We start from the raw sequence: 14,822 nt of genomic DNA, 5'->3' as shown, positions 1-14,822 counted from the left end.
CTAGTGCAGGATTCTTCACCACAAGCGAGATCCCCACTTCTTCTAGGAACTGCTGTGAAAGTTGGTTGCTCCCCTATTTTCCGCTCTCAAATTCCACCAATTTATATAATAGGAAAGCAAGAAAACAATTTTCATCTTTATTTCGAAGGTATAATTTGGGTGATCAAAATTTATCTCTACTAAAGTGTTTCTGTCTCTTGGACTTTGTTTGTCACTTTGAATCTTCTAATGTTCTACACTTCTCAAATTTAGTGAGACTACGTATCACCCAGAAGACTAGCAAAAATTGAATGCCCAGCCCCTACCCAGGAAGTCCAAGAGTCTGTATTTTTAACAAGTATCCCATGCTTGAGAAATACTGACACCATAAAATCTTTCCATCTGATTTTTATGTCATCTAAAACCTTAATAATTTCTCTGTCTATATCTCAAGGAGTAGAGAATATTGTCAGTAGTATATGGCCAAGGGCAGAGCTTTCTACCATGTAATGAAACTCTCTCTCAGGTTAACAGTGACTTCTAATGAGCGTTCTTTGGTTTGCGTCGTTCAATCACTTAACAGTCCAACCACCTCTGTTGTCATTTTTATAAGCCAGTGAACAGTTCTGTCATTTTCACAATGAACAAATCGAATAACTTGCTCATCTTATGTTGTTTCTGATAGGAAAGCGTTTCATGTTACCACTTACCTAAATCATTTGGTGATATATCTCTAACTTTAGTGACTTCACAAGAAGGTTTTTCTGTTTATCATGAACATAAAGAGGGGAGAAAGGAGAGTGGAAAGAGATCCTGTAGTCGTTTTGGGGGAATGGAGCCTTGAGCCTAATGTCACAGGCCATGGTAGGGTATAGAATTCTCCTCAGAACTGGCAGCTAGCTGGGTGGACAAGAGGGGAGGACTTGTTCCCAGCACCAGCAGGAGCAAAAAACTCGACACCGTTGTCCTGGTTTTTAGATGATACTCCACCTGTATAGATTTATCCTAAGAGTATTAACCATGACTTCATAAAATGGAAGATGGATTCTTTAGAAAACTTGCTAAGTGTGTAAATCTGATTAATGTTGTACTTCAAAGTAGTGACCTTGAAAAATCACGTGCCTATTCCTCTTTGGGGCTAAGCCTTCAGACCCAGTTCATGAGCCAGTAAGGTGTCCACGTCATGCTTTATAGGCTTCCCTGTTCACTGAGAAGGAGAGGAAGGATGAACACAGCACATAAAGTACCAGTTCTGTCCTCACTGCTTCTTCCTCACGTGCTAATAAAGTTGGGCCACAGGAGGATAATGAGATGCTCAGTTATATAGTTTTAGTCTCAAAACCCTTTTTCTTTTATATAATTTGCCTTCTTAGCATTCCAGGACCCTCCCACTTCACCATTCACTCTGTGTGAGATGCTTGTGCAACCTCAGTATACACGCACCTGGAATTTTCCCAGTTTTGCCGCCCTTGCTACGTCACTCCACCCTCAGATGATGTGCTCGGGACTGGATCTAGTCGCAGCTGTGTAGCACCGCTTTCTAGGCCCTTCCTCTACTCTGCTTCCCTCTTTCCTTGTCAGGAGCCTCTGCTCATCCTAATTCTTTAGGCTCCTTTCCACCCAACCCACTGTCAGAAACCGGACTTTGGTATTTTCCCATCAACATGGTATTTCCCTTGGAACTTTTCACACTTTACAAGGCAGAGGGTCCCTGTTCAGCCTAAACTAAGTGAGTGAAGCTCTAATTTGCCATTCCAGTTCTTGGCAAGGTGAGTCTATTTGGGTTTTTCATAGGACGGGGAGACTTCCCAGTACCTCCAAACCATATTCTGAGGTGGACATCTAGTTTGCCTCTCACAGTACTGGTCCTAGCATTTTATGCTGTAAGTAAAAAAGCTGCTCCAACAAATTAAGTTTTGGCGAGACTTTGGATAGGCTTCAGCACTGTCCAATAGAACTCTCTGTGATGATGGCTTTTCTGTTATGCATGCTGTCCAGTAGCAATAGTCATTGGCTATTGAACACTTTAAATGTGGCTAGCATGACTGAAAGACTGATTTTTATTTTATTGTATTTTAATTACATTTAAGGTAGCAACATGTACCTAGTGGCTACTATCCTGGACAGCATAGGTCCAGTTAATTATGTTGATTTAACATTAAATCTACAGGAAACCCATTTTTTAAGCCAGCGTGGTCTTGAAGAAAGTAGATTTGGAGATGAAATTTGTTTTAAGAGTCCTTTTTCAAGGCTTGGATCTCTGACTGGATTGCAAGAGCCGGAGTTTGATAATACTGCAAAGTTGCAATAGAAATCTAATAAAGTTGGAAAGGCCGACTTTACTGGAGTCTACTAATTCCTTTGAGAAACAAGGGGCATCTCCAATCTTATTTTGAGCTATCATGTGTTTAGAATGCCACTCATCAGTGTGTACATTTTAAATGCCTTCTGTGCTCTAAATATTTGAAAGGGCTCAAATGATTGATAAAATATGGTCACTGTCCTTCAGGAGCTTGTAAACTACAGAAAAAACGTAACTAAGTATGAAACAGTTTGAGTGAAACATCAAGCAGTTAGAGACAGGAGAAGGGCTAAACACAATTTTACTGGCCGTGAACCCAGTAGGAATCCTGGTTGGAAGAGATTATAGTCATCTGGTTTGGGCAGTTTATAAAACTTAGTGGAAAAGGTAGGACGGCAGTCAGGTCTTGAAAGATGGTTTCGCTTTAGACAAACAGAAAGGAAAGAAAAGGCATCTAGGAGAGAGAGCATTTGAAAAGCAGGCTGGATATTTTAAGTTAGGAGATTTGACAAAAGGTTTCAAAAGTCACTAAGGACTGTGGGCTTGATATGATGGAGTCTAAGAAACCACTGGCTGTTTTCATTCAAGGCAAAAGCATTATGAAAGCAGTGTCATAGGGCAATCCTTCTGGCATCTCTCTGGAGGGATCGCAGTGGCAGGAAACTGGAGTTGTGTAGGGTCTGAGGAGCCCTCTGTTGCTGTAACTCAGGCAAGGAGTGTGGAGACACGCAGGGTGGTGACAGTGAGAACAGAAATACGAGCTCTTAAGTTGTTTGCACATCATTCCCAAATCAATGAATCTGAAGATGAACAACCTTTCATATTGCCATATTTTATATTTAAAAAGGGCTAAGGATTATTTTCTTTGAAGTAACTTTAGGTCTATAAGATACTTTTTTCATGTGTCTTTGTAAAAACTGACTAAAACTCTTTCCCAGCAACTTTGCTCGTGTATAATGTGATCACAAAATTTAACCAGATGATTGATTGGTTTATCAGTTGTTGACATATATATATATATATATTTTTTAAATAAATTTATTTATTTTTTATTTATTTATTACTTCTGGCTGCATTGGGTCTTCCTTGCTGCGCACAAGCTTTCTCTAGTTGAGGCGAGCGGGGGCTACTCTTCGTTGCGGTGCAGTGGCTTCTCTTGTTGCGGAGCACGGGCTCTAGGCGTGCAGGCTTCAGTAGTTGTGGTGCGTGGGCTCAGTAGTTGTGACTCGCGGGCTCTAGAGCGCAGGCTCAGTAGTGGGGCGCATGGGCTTAGTTGCTCCGCGGCATGTGGGATCTTCCCGGACCAGGGCTCGAACCCATGTCCCCTGCATTGACAGGCGGATTCTTAACCACTGAGCCACCAGGGAAGCCCCTATATTTATGACATATGTATGAAATGGAATAGTGCACAATTTAGGTTATCAGTGTTCATATAGACGAGGAAATAATGGCTACAGAAACAGGAAGTAAAAGCTTCCCACCTAGAAATGACAGGGCTCTTTCTGATAACTCCTTTCAAGGTCACCTACAGTTTGGGAACAACTCATAAAAGCTGACACTTGTGGATTCTAAATAATGAACTTGCTGTAGATTTTAAAATCTTGTAAGTATAAGCCACCCTAGGTAGATTTATGTATAGGATCAACTGTCGTCAATTTTATCTTCCAGAAGCTCTTCAGTGTTATTAAAGCTGAGACTTCTGCTGTTAGTAGGGTGCTCAGATCTTTGTGTTAGTATTTTCACATGATGGAATTTTAGAATCTGAATGGATCAAATAGGTGAAAATATTTTAATTCTCATTTAGATATTGTATATATTTTAGAGGTTATTATAATGTTTAACATACATGCATTATTATGTGTTATATATGTTGCTGTTTTGTATAATATATAATCTTTTCTGAAAATTTATTTTAAATTTAAATTTTCTTATATCTGCCTGTTTCTTATCCCCACTGGCAACATAAGTGATACAGTTTTACTGATTATAAGCATTACCAACAAATTTGTAATATATTAGATGTAAAATAATTTAGTCCGTACTTAGAAATCAATATCTGAGTATTTTTATCCCAATATTACAAATGAAAAATGGAGATTCAGGGTACTTAAGAGACTTGCTCAGTGGCTCAACCAGTGAATACCCCAGCTTCCTTACCTGAAAAACAAGGATAATGATCATCCTTACCTCCTGGAGTGAAATGAATATTTAAGAATTGCTTAGACCATTGGTTGGCACATAGGAAGCATTATTATATGTTTGCTAAATAAAATATGAAAAGCAAGACTGTATATGTATAACTCTTTTGGAGAAGTTAAAATGCACGAGAGAAGATTTTCCAAAAGAGTTATTTATACTTAAACCCTTAATCTTCTTCACATTTGTCCAAAAAAAAAGGGGCAATAAGCCTGCTAGTCACCAAAGAAGACTTTACCTTCTACTGAGTGTTCTTACACATCATTCTGATTAAAACTGACATCTTTGGACCACACCCTCCGCAGTTCAAATCCTGGCACAGACCTATACCAGCTGCATGACGTTGAGCAACTTACATAACCTTTTTGTGCCTCAGTTTCCTTACCTATAAAATAGATATAATAAGACACTTAATCCCATACTGTTGTAGCATTAACGTAGTTAATATCTGTAAAGTAGTGCCTGTCACACAGTAGGTGCTAGATATATTCAGTGGGTATCCCTTTCTGATAAAAAGGTCACCAGGGTAGAAAATCTAGATTGCCTTCTGAAACTTGCCATAAACATATACAGGGGTGAAACATACATAGGGTGACAGCTGTTCCTTCCCAAGTTTCCCACCACTTCCTTTTTGTATATTCTTGCCTGTGCCATTTTATGTGTTAGTAGTCAGTCAGGACTCCTGCAAAAAGTAAGATTTCTGGCACTTGAAAAAAGATTCCATTGTCTTAAAGTCCATATTTTCCAAGACCAGGCTATAAAACAGTGTAGAATTTCTATTAGTATATACTGTTGAACAAGTGCCAACTAGTTCTGATTCTCTAGGTCCAAGTTAAACAGCCACTCATGACCCAATATGCAAGAGTTCCGTTTTTCTCAAAATTCCTGAGTTATTTTGATAGTGGATAATTGACCGCCTGTGCTTTTCCAAGAGTGGAATCTGGTTAGAAGAGCACTGGAATGAGAGTCTGGAAGGCCAGGCCCTGCCTGGAATAAGTTTATTAACCATGGACAATTCGCTGCACCCTGTCTGTAACCAGTGGGGTTGGACTAGATCAGGCGGAGCCAGGGGAAGCCAGGAATCAGCCAGAGCCGTGTTGCGCTTATTCATCTCACTTGTTCACATTTCTTGTAAAAATTCCCTTGAACATAGGATTCTGTCCCCAAAGAAGACGGAAAACCACAAGAGTAGTTGATCTCTGAGGTCCTTTCCAGGGCTGGCATTTTCCTATGATTCATTCTCTATCGACCACACAACTATGATCCGGAGTCACGACTCACTCAACTTGTCACTTTAGTTACTTAGTCATTTTTCCCACCATCACTTGGACTAGATTCTCAGTGTTTTACCTGTCCCCCCACCCCAAAACCTAATCGGTTATTAAGATACTTGAACCTATTGGACAGAACATTTCTTTTGAGTGGAAAATATTATTCTGCCATTAAGAAGAAAGTGATGTTGTTTTCATGTTGTTAAAAAGAAACTACAGAGCTATTTTGGGAGAAGGGTAAAATAAGAAAATGTTCATATTAAGTATTCATGGTTTAAGAAAAATCTTTTGATTCGTACAAACTGAAATCAAGAGCCTCTCCTTTTTCTCTCCACCCTGGCACATTCACTGCTGGGTTTCACCATGGACTGGTAAAAGGCAAAATGCAACCTTGTATAAAGTCATCGAAGGCTCCTGCCTGGCCGATATATGTGGTGATCGCTTGTTCTTTGTGCAGGCAACAGAAGCTCTTTCATACAAAGAAAAACCGTGCAAAGTTTTAGAATGGCCTCACAGAAAGGATTCATTTAGAACCTGGGCTTTTTGTAGAGTGTGGTTCCTAATGACACAGTATAGAAAATTTACAATGAAAAATGCAACAAAGGAGATTTCAATTTCTTTGAATGCTTCAAGTTTCCAGTTCTGGAGTTTAAAATGGAAAAAGATGTTAAAAGGCAATAAAATTGGGGGGTTTATTTCCCGAATGCCTTAGTTTTTCCAGGCAACAAAAGCAAGCATAATGTATATACTCAGATTTATTGTCATTTGAAGCTTTCAGTCATGGCACACTTTGCATTCAAAGGCCACTGTACAACTGTTTTGACAACCATCACTTCGGTAGGTACTGCGCAGGACACATGGAACTGAAGCAGGAGTATTTCTCTGGGTCTGTAGGGAGTGCTGTACATCAAGGAAGTCAGATGTATTAGAGCAGCATGAATTGCTAATGTGTCGCCATGATGGAAAGGACCACTAGCATATTGAATAATGTAGCTTTCAAAGCCAGGCAGAAAATGTGATTACACACAATTTGATTGCTGTTTTTAAAATAAATATTTTCAAAATCTGGAGATATCTTATTTCATGTAATGCATAAAGTATGTAACAGTGGACTAGAGCTAAGTATCTTTTGGGTCACGAAGGAGCTGATGATGTCAGCCCCATTCAGATATGAAATAATAGAAGCATTAGCTTAAAATGGAATGGATGTCACCCTGGTTTGTTTCTTTCTTTAAAAAATAGGATGAGAAAAACAATAAAAAGAAATGATTTTGCCCACTTTGACAGAAGAAAAAAGATGAAGAATAATTATTTAGAATTATACCATAATTCATTAAATGTTTAGCAGTTACAGCCATTTTTTTCACAAATTATCCTTTTTTGAATATTGCAGCACATGAGAGCAATGTATTAAACCACTGTAATACTGTGAAAAAATGGGCTGGTTTTTTGTTCTTATTTTTTACCATATATAATAAAAGTGTGTGGTTTGGTTTTTTTTTTTTTTTTAATGTCAGATTCCTAATAAGGCTAAAAATAAGCGGTGGTGGTGGTTAGTTGTTAAGCTCTACTTAAGCCCTTTCTTTGCTCAAAACAGACTACTTTGAATGTAGTATTGATAAGTAGTTCAGTGGACTCAGTATGCTAATGGTTTGGGACTATCTTTTAGTGCTATAATAAAATATTGTTTCAAACTAGAGCTCTCCTTAATAGTGTTCAGGAAAGGAGTCAATTTAAAAATAACACTTTTCCTTTCTTATGCCAAGTACAAAAACTCAAGATTCACTTGGTATATAGGGCTTGCTGTGCTTTTTCTTCACCCCTAGTGTTCATGTGGATCAGTGCCTCACCCATGCGCGGAAGAAATCAAAAAGCTATAAGACCAGTTATACAATATACTGTAAGCAAACTCGGGGAGTTATTCAATCCAGTCTCTTAATTCCAGACAGAAGTAAACCTAAACCAGCTAAGATACATGGTTTTCGATCTAAGAGCCAAGATTCCACAACTTTCCTTGGTAGTCTGTTTGTGTTTAATTAACTTTGTAATGTTAAGTTAAATTGCAGTAAGAGATTTAGATTCCTTCCAGGAAGTTCCTTATTAAAGTTAAACTAAAGTATCTTACTGCACTTTCACTCTGCTGTGTCTGCTTCAGACACCTGAATGCCTGAAGAACAGTTGATTTCAAGTATTTTGACATTATTAAGTCAGTCCTGCAGTTGTGTTTTACTGGCCCAAATAACCCCAATTCCTTTAACCTTTCCTCAGAGGTCATATTTTTCAACTTTTACATCAAATTAACTTTTTTTTTTTTTTTTAATTTGTGATTTTAAGGAATGCCGACCACAAGGGGCGGCAGAGCTCCAGACGTTGCCGGAGGTTGCAGATTAATTTCTGAATTTTTCACGTACTTCTCTGTCCCCACATGGACATTTTATGGTAGCCTCTTCAATAGCATCATCGATTGCTGACATATTTGATTTTTGAAGCATCGATCGCTCCCACAGCATGTGTCCCTTACTGTATTAGTATCTAGCCAGCAATTCCCCATCTTGTTTCTGTGTAACTCATTTCTCATCCTAAAGGCAAACATCTGGGAAGGACATCATGGTGTTACTCTTCAAGGCATCTTTTTTTCTGGCTGGGTATCCATTATTTAAATAGCACTTGGCAAACAAAGAGAGGGAAGAAAAATATAGCTATGCACTACTAATTGTCCTTGGACAAATAGGTTCTAAGTAGGCCCATAAGCAAGACTCCCCAGGTCCTGGCAATGAAGTTTCAGTCACTAGCTGCACCCTCCAGTTGTTAATAAAATATTTTCCAAAGTGTTGAGGGGGAACTGGGGAGAAGCAACCCAGAGCCTAGAGGAAAAAGAGGTGGGAGTGAGAAGAATAAACAGCAAGTGAGAACGGAAGCCTGTTGAGGAGAGAAATCGTGTACCTGAAGGCTCCGTGGGATGTGCGCTTCCTGCGTGCGGCCCTCCCGCCCAGCGCTGTCCGCGTCTCCTCCTAGTTTCGGTCCGAGGAGTGTTCCACCCTCACCCCTCTACCCTAAGTAAGAATGACAGCGCTTCCTGGATCAAGCCTGGACTGTAAGTCAGGGCCTGAGCTGAGCGCGGCACGCGTGTCCTTCCGGCTCTCGCCTTCCTTCCCCGGCCCTTCGCTTAGCGCTCAGGCCGTGCCCCACGCACCACACCCCACCCCCGGCGGAGGGGAAAAGTTCTGCTGCCTCTCCCTCTGCCTGGCAAGCTCTTTGCAGAAAAGAGGACCTAGACACCCTGAGAGCTCACTTGGTTTCACTGTCCAGACTTCCATGTGGAAATCATTAATAACGATATTATAAGTAGTGCTCGGCTCATAGTAGGACCTCGATAACTATTTCTGATCCAATAAATGAACTCGTTTGTCCCCAGTGGAACCCTTAAAATTTTCCCCAGACAAGTACAGGATCATTATTGCTTTTTTTTTTTTTTTTTTTTGCTGACACTTCTAAGTTGTGTAGTCTTCTAAAATAATACAAATATTCCAGCTTTTTTAAAAGTGTAATATCATGTGTTGTGGAGTCTTAATGCACCGAGACTGCTATAATACTTTCAATTTAGCTAAATGAATTTGAGCCCTAAACTTAAATCTATTTTGTAGTCTTAACACTTAATCAACTCACTACTAATCATTCCTAACCCATACCACTATTAAATTGATATATTTGATAATTAATTATAATGTATAGTTGATCTTTTTTAGATGAACAGTTTCATTTTCTGAGTAGAGCTATTTTTATGGAGAAAAATTATCAGCAAAATTACAAGACATCTAAAGGAACATATTTCCGCCTAGTCCCCCAAAATCTTGGGGGCAGAAGGAACAATGTGGCGAATTAATGTTTGTTAAAGATTGGCTCATATGACCAGTGTTGATTTTTTGCTTTAATCACAAAATGATTCAATCTTTGTCTTGCTGTTTGCTTGATTTGGGCGAGTAGATTATTAACATTAAAGTGGTGCATTATAAATCCATTTAGTCATGGAGTCGTAGGAGAATTAGTCTAAAATGCTTCTCAGGAGAACAATGAACCAGTCTCGCTCCAAGACACCACTTCCTTCATTATTCATTAACTGTTCTTATCTAGAGCATATGGGAACATTTTAAGAGCAGGTTTTGTTTTTTTTTCCATTTCAGTTTTTTCCAGTTTGAAAGTTCTGAGTTCTCTTATGTGGACAAACAGTACCTACAGGAACATAATATTTGTCTTTTTAGATTAGTCATTCATATACATTTCTCTGCCAGAAGCAACACACACTCCATTGGAGAAAAGGTATGACGTGCTGCAGAGTCTTTAACCATTTGGGGCAGTCGTTAAAATATTCGATTCATCTTTCCTTTTCTCGATCATTTAAAATATCACAAATGCCATAGTAATCCAGAGAACAGGTCTTTTTTTTTCTCCACCTAATAAATATATTTAGCATCCTGATAGATATATACTAACAAAATTAATATGTTGAGCTTCCCTGAATTTAAGGGCATTTACAAATTCCCCAGGGAAATCTAAGTACTATTTGACGGAAGATTCAACTCTTTTTTTTTTTTTTTTTTTTGGCGGTACGCGGGCCTCTCACTGTTGTGGCCTCTCCCGTTGCGGAGCACAGGCTCCGGACGCACAGGCTCAGTGGCCATGGCTCACAGGCCCAGCCACTCTGCAGCATGTGGGATCTTCCCGGACCGGGGCACGAACCCGCGTCCCCTGCATCGGCAGACGGACTCTCAACCACTGCACCACCAGGGAAGCCCTCAACTCCTTTTTATAATCCAGGATAGGAAAAAACATTCTCAAGATGTGTTACATTTGAAAAGCATTATTAACATTTAAGGGATTTGGGTTTTTTTTCATCAAAATCTTTATTGTCTTTAATAAAATATTATTCAAGCCCCCAAACATATTACACTATTAACATTTTTCATATTTTTATATGCAATGCATAGTTAACACATTTTCTGCTAACCAGCAGATATAAATAATGGCTTACCAAATCGAGATAGGACCAATCCTTCATACATTTTGAAACTTGAAAATGATCTGGATGAAAAATAAAGTCCCTCTTTAATTAAGATGATAGATTCATAAAGGCTGTTGCTAAAACCATTATATTATTAAGACTATCAAAAGACAAATAAAGCTATTAGCATTCTAAAGCATTTTCTTTAAAATGCTTTAAAGAAAATGCTTTAAAATGTGTGGTACACATATCTTACAGTGCTTGAACAATTACCAGGATGAGGAGACGAGTCAGGCTCAACCATGTAACTATATTCACATAGAATAAAAATAAGCTGTTCGCATCTATATATGTATCTCTGTCTCTCCTTCTACATAAATATATGCAGTTACACATTTAGGTATTGATTGTGTGTGTGTGTTGGGGATTCTTATCCCATCATGAGCATACCAGTGGCTGGCAATGGCCATTCCCCCCACCAGGAAGATGCAGATTGGGACCTTTGGTCAACAGCTACTGTGTTACCTGGGGTATTTTCTTATTTCTGTGGCTGTTCTTGCTTTCCCCAGAGCAGCCTCATTTCTGATTATGGCCACCCACGGGGCTGCTTCCCAGCAAACAGCAGACACTACCTTCCCCGCAGCGGTGCCTCAAGCTAGCTTTTCACCCTAATCTCCACATGTTTTTGGAGCGTCTTCACTGTGGCTCCAGTCCACTAGGTGTTACGTGCAGCGTTAGAATCCCAGAGCTGACGGTTCCCTTGGAAAGATGAGGGTCACATATATGAAACCTGGAAAATGTGAGACTGTGTAAGTTCAAATTCCCAGATGCGGTCCACTCCTTAAGTTGTCCAGGGAGTGCTGGTCACCTTCAGAAACCAACCAATGGCCTCAGGGTCTGGAGGAGCAGTGTGGGTGCTGGGTACGCCAGCTGGTTCAGGGGACGAGGCAGCCCGGACTTGGCCCCTGCCTGGCTGCTCGCTGGCTGCATGTGGCTGTGCGTGAGTGAGTTCCTGTGCCTCGTTGTCCTTGGTTGTGAGGCTTCAGTGGGTCCAGGCCTCTGAAGCCCTCGAGCAGCACCAGGCAGACAGTGTGCCTCATGTCAGCTGTTTGCTGTCCCCCTGCTTGGAAGCTCCCACAGCTGCTTGTCTGGGTTTTCCTCACACTGTCTGTCGTTCCTCTTCTCGTTACTAGTGTCCTTCCTGCCTGGGTCATTCCAAGAACTGCTGCGCTGATATTCACTGGACACCTGCTCACGCCAGGTCCTGGGCAAAGTGTTTTACACCGTTTCCTCCTTAATCCCCACAGTCACACTAGGAGAGGGAGGTGTGATCCTTACCTTGCCCAGGAGGGACTGTGGACAGAGGCAGGTTACACAGGTGGCAGCCTGTAGGTGGTGAAGCAGGCAGGCCGAGGTCTTTGTCACTCTGCATTCCTGGTGAGGCAGGGGCTGTGCCTCTCACAGGGTGAGGGCTTGATGACTCTGTACTGAAAGCCTTAATGGGGCCTCCGGTTCTCTCCGTCCCCCCGCCCCGTGGAGGTTTCTGACGGACTTGACGCTGTCACCGCTCACACCAGCCGTGCCAGCCAGACGACATTCCCAATTCTGGCCTCTTCTTTTCTAACAATATAAACTCAGTTCATGTTTACCTTGCTGAAATAATATAATCAGAGAGTGAGCAGAGGAAAAGAGAGATCTTATAGTCCAATGAGAAAAGGGTGGGCTTGGAATTCTAGCTGGTGACCTTGACAAATCACTGGATCTCTTTGACTCTCAGTTTCCTTCTCTGTAAAAGGAAAAAAATGGTATGACAACAGTATTTACAGCACCATGTGGTTTTGGGGATTAAGTGAGATACAAGATTAATATTTCTAGTACCCAACAGTTTAAGTACATTTTCTAGTCATCATGTTGAATAAATTAGCATTCCAGCTAATGAAAAATATTAGCTCTTTGCCAAAAATCCAGAAATTTAAATTCTTAACTCCTCTGTGAGGAAGGCAGTGTTAACTCCTCAGGGGGCAGCAGGCTATGCTAACAGACAAGTTCTTGTGAGCTCTGCCGTGTGACCAGTAGTTGGGTTGTCTGCCACTTGCCAGGAATCCACTATCAGCCAGCTTCAAGATGTTCTTTCTTCTCCATCGTTAAGATACAAAATTTACTTTTAAAAGTACAAAGATATTTAAATTATTTTATAAATAAAAGAAGTAAAAATTCTGGGCAGCTTGCCAAGGATAGCAGATCTGAAATTAGCTAGACGTGTTTCCTTCTCTTTATTAAACTCCTGCTACTTTTTCTGATATGTTCATATTGATTTGTCTCTTCATAAAAATTTGAATATTCTGTATGACAGGGAATTGATAAAAGCCAAAGAAATAGACAGTGAATTGTGTATAAACTTCAACCAGGTTTTCTTCATTCCTGTCCAATAATGCTAAATCAATGGGCCAGGGTCACAAAAGCATCTTGACAGGCCAAGTCCCAAAGGAGCAGTGTGCTCAGATGCCCCCCATGAGCTAAGGGCCCTCCCCGTCAACCCCAGAGTGCGAATGAGGACGCTCGGTCCATGAAGGGCGGTGGGGTCAGAATGTGGGTTCAGAGCTTTCCACGTCAGTGGCCTCCTGCTTCTCACCCCGCCTGTGGAACAGCCCAGCTCCTGCGAGCAGTGCTCTGGAATCCCCTCATGGTGCCAGAGACTGGCTGGCAACTTACTCTGCATGCAGACGCCACAGGTAGTTATCTCGGAGGAGGAGCTGGAAGGTTGGAACATGTCAGCACTTAGTGAGATCTTCACAGGGATTCACAATCCGAGTTAGCCCAGGCACTCAACTGCCTACACAGGGTTTCCCAAGCAGGATCTGGTCTAGGGTGGATCTACCAGGGTAGTTATTTAGACTAAGTACTTTTATGCGTCATACAACCAGTCTCCACAGCAGTGGGGAAGGGACACACCACGCTTGCCTATCGGGAATGGTCCATGCACAGTAAAATGGCACCTCAGTGTTAGAGAGCATAAGCTACGGAAGAACAGTCCCTTAAATGTGGCATAACAAAGAGCTGCTTCTTAGAGCACAAGGTAATTTAAAAGATACACTTAGAATGCTAGCACATTCCATTGGTACAATGGAAAGAGTACTGAAATCAGGGATGTCTGAGGGCAGAGAATCCCAAACATGACCTCATTAAATTCAAAGTTCCATCTTCATGCAGTGATTAAGGAGATAGGCCCTTCCTACCTGCAGGACCTGGCACAGGGAACTTCAGCTGGTTTCCCATTTGCGAAATGCAGATAACAATAGAGTGTGTTTCTCTTGTTGTGAAGATTAAATGACATAGTACAAGCAAGGCAATCATCATAGGTTCTCACACAGTAAATTATAAACAGGTGATAAACATCTGTTTCTTTTGAACGTACCTTAGTATTGGGATTTCCTTAATTCTCATGTGAGGTTTTATTAAACCAATTAAATTTTATACTATATGTTACTGATATGATTTGCAAAGTAATGCTTTCTTATTCATATTCATTTAAAATTTTGGCTTTTTTAAATTAAAAAGATAATAGATTCTATAGCCAATATTTTATAATAACTATAAATGGAATATAACCATTAAAATTGTGAATCACTGTACTGTACACCTGTAACTTATTTAATACTGTACCTCAACTATACTTCAAAAAAAAACAACAAAAAGAAAGAAAAAATAATAGATTCTAATTCTCTGAGGCTGTAAAGCATGGTTACTTTGAAGAGTTGGAGTTAATCTTCTCATATGACTTGCCATCGAAAGCTTTGGTGTTAAGGGTGAAAGGGCCGAGGGACATGGGCTGTGGCTGTGGCTGTGGATGGGGCGCCTCCACATGTAGAATCTGCAGGGTTCTTCTTGCCAGTAAAGCGCTGTACAGCAAGGCAGGGGAGGAACTCAGCTGTCCTCACATGTTCTCGCGCCATTCTCTAGTGACCCTATGATACGAAATGAAAAACTGTGAAACTATTCCAAAAAACACAGGCAAAGTAAACAGAAAAGAAGTGACTACAGTATACAGCTTCCTGCAGAGGCCAGAAAAGATGAA

General features: G+C 40.6%; 1 protein-coding gene across 1 annotated transcript in view; it reads left to right on the top strand.

Annotated features, from left to right (window-relative positions):
- The window catches only part of TOX (thymocyte selection associated high mobility group box), a gene marked incomplete at both ends in the record, with an annotated part of 294,857 nt that overhangs the window by 162,432 nt on the left and 117,603 nt on the right, over nucleotides 1-14,822 (top strand). The window lies entirely within an intron of this gene.

Source organism: Hyperoodon ampullatus (assembly GCF_949752795.1).
Source record: "Hyperoodon ampullatus genome assembly, chromosome: 17".
Classification (NCBI taxonomy): domain Eukaryota; kingdom Metazoa; phylum Chordata; class Mammalia; order Artiodactyla; family Ziphiidae; genus Hyperoodon; species Hyperoodon ampullatus.
Note: the sequence above shows the minus strand (reverse complement) of the source record. Positions and strands in the feature narration are given on the sequence as shown.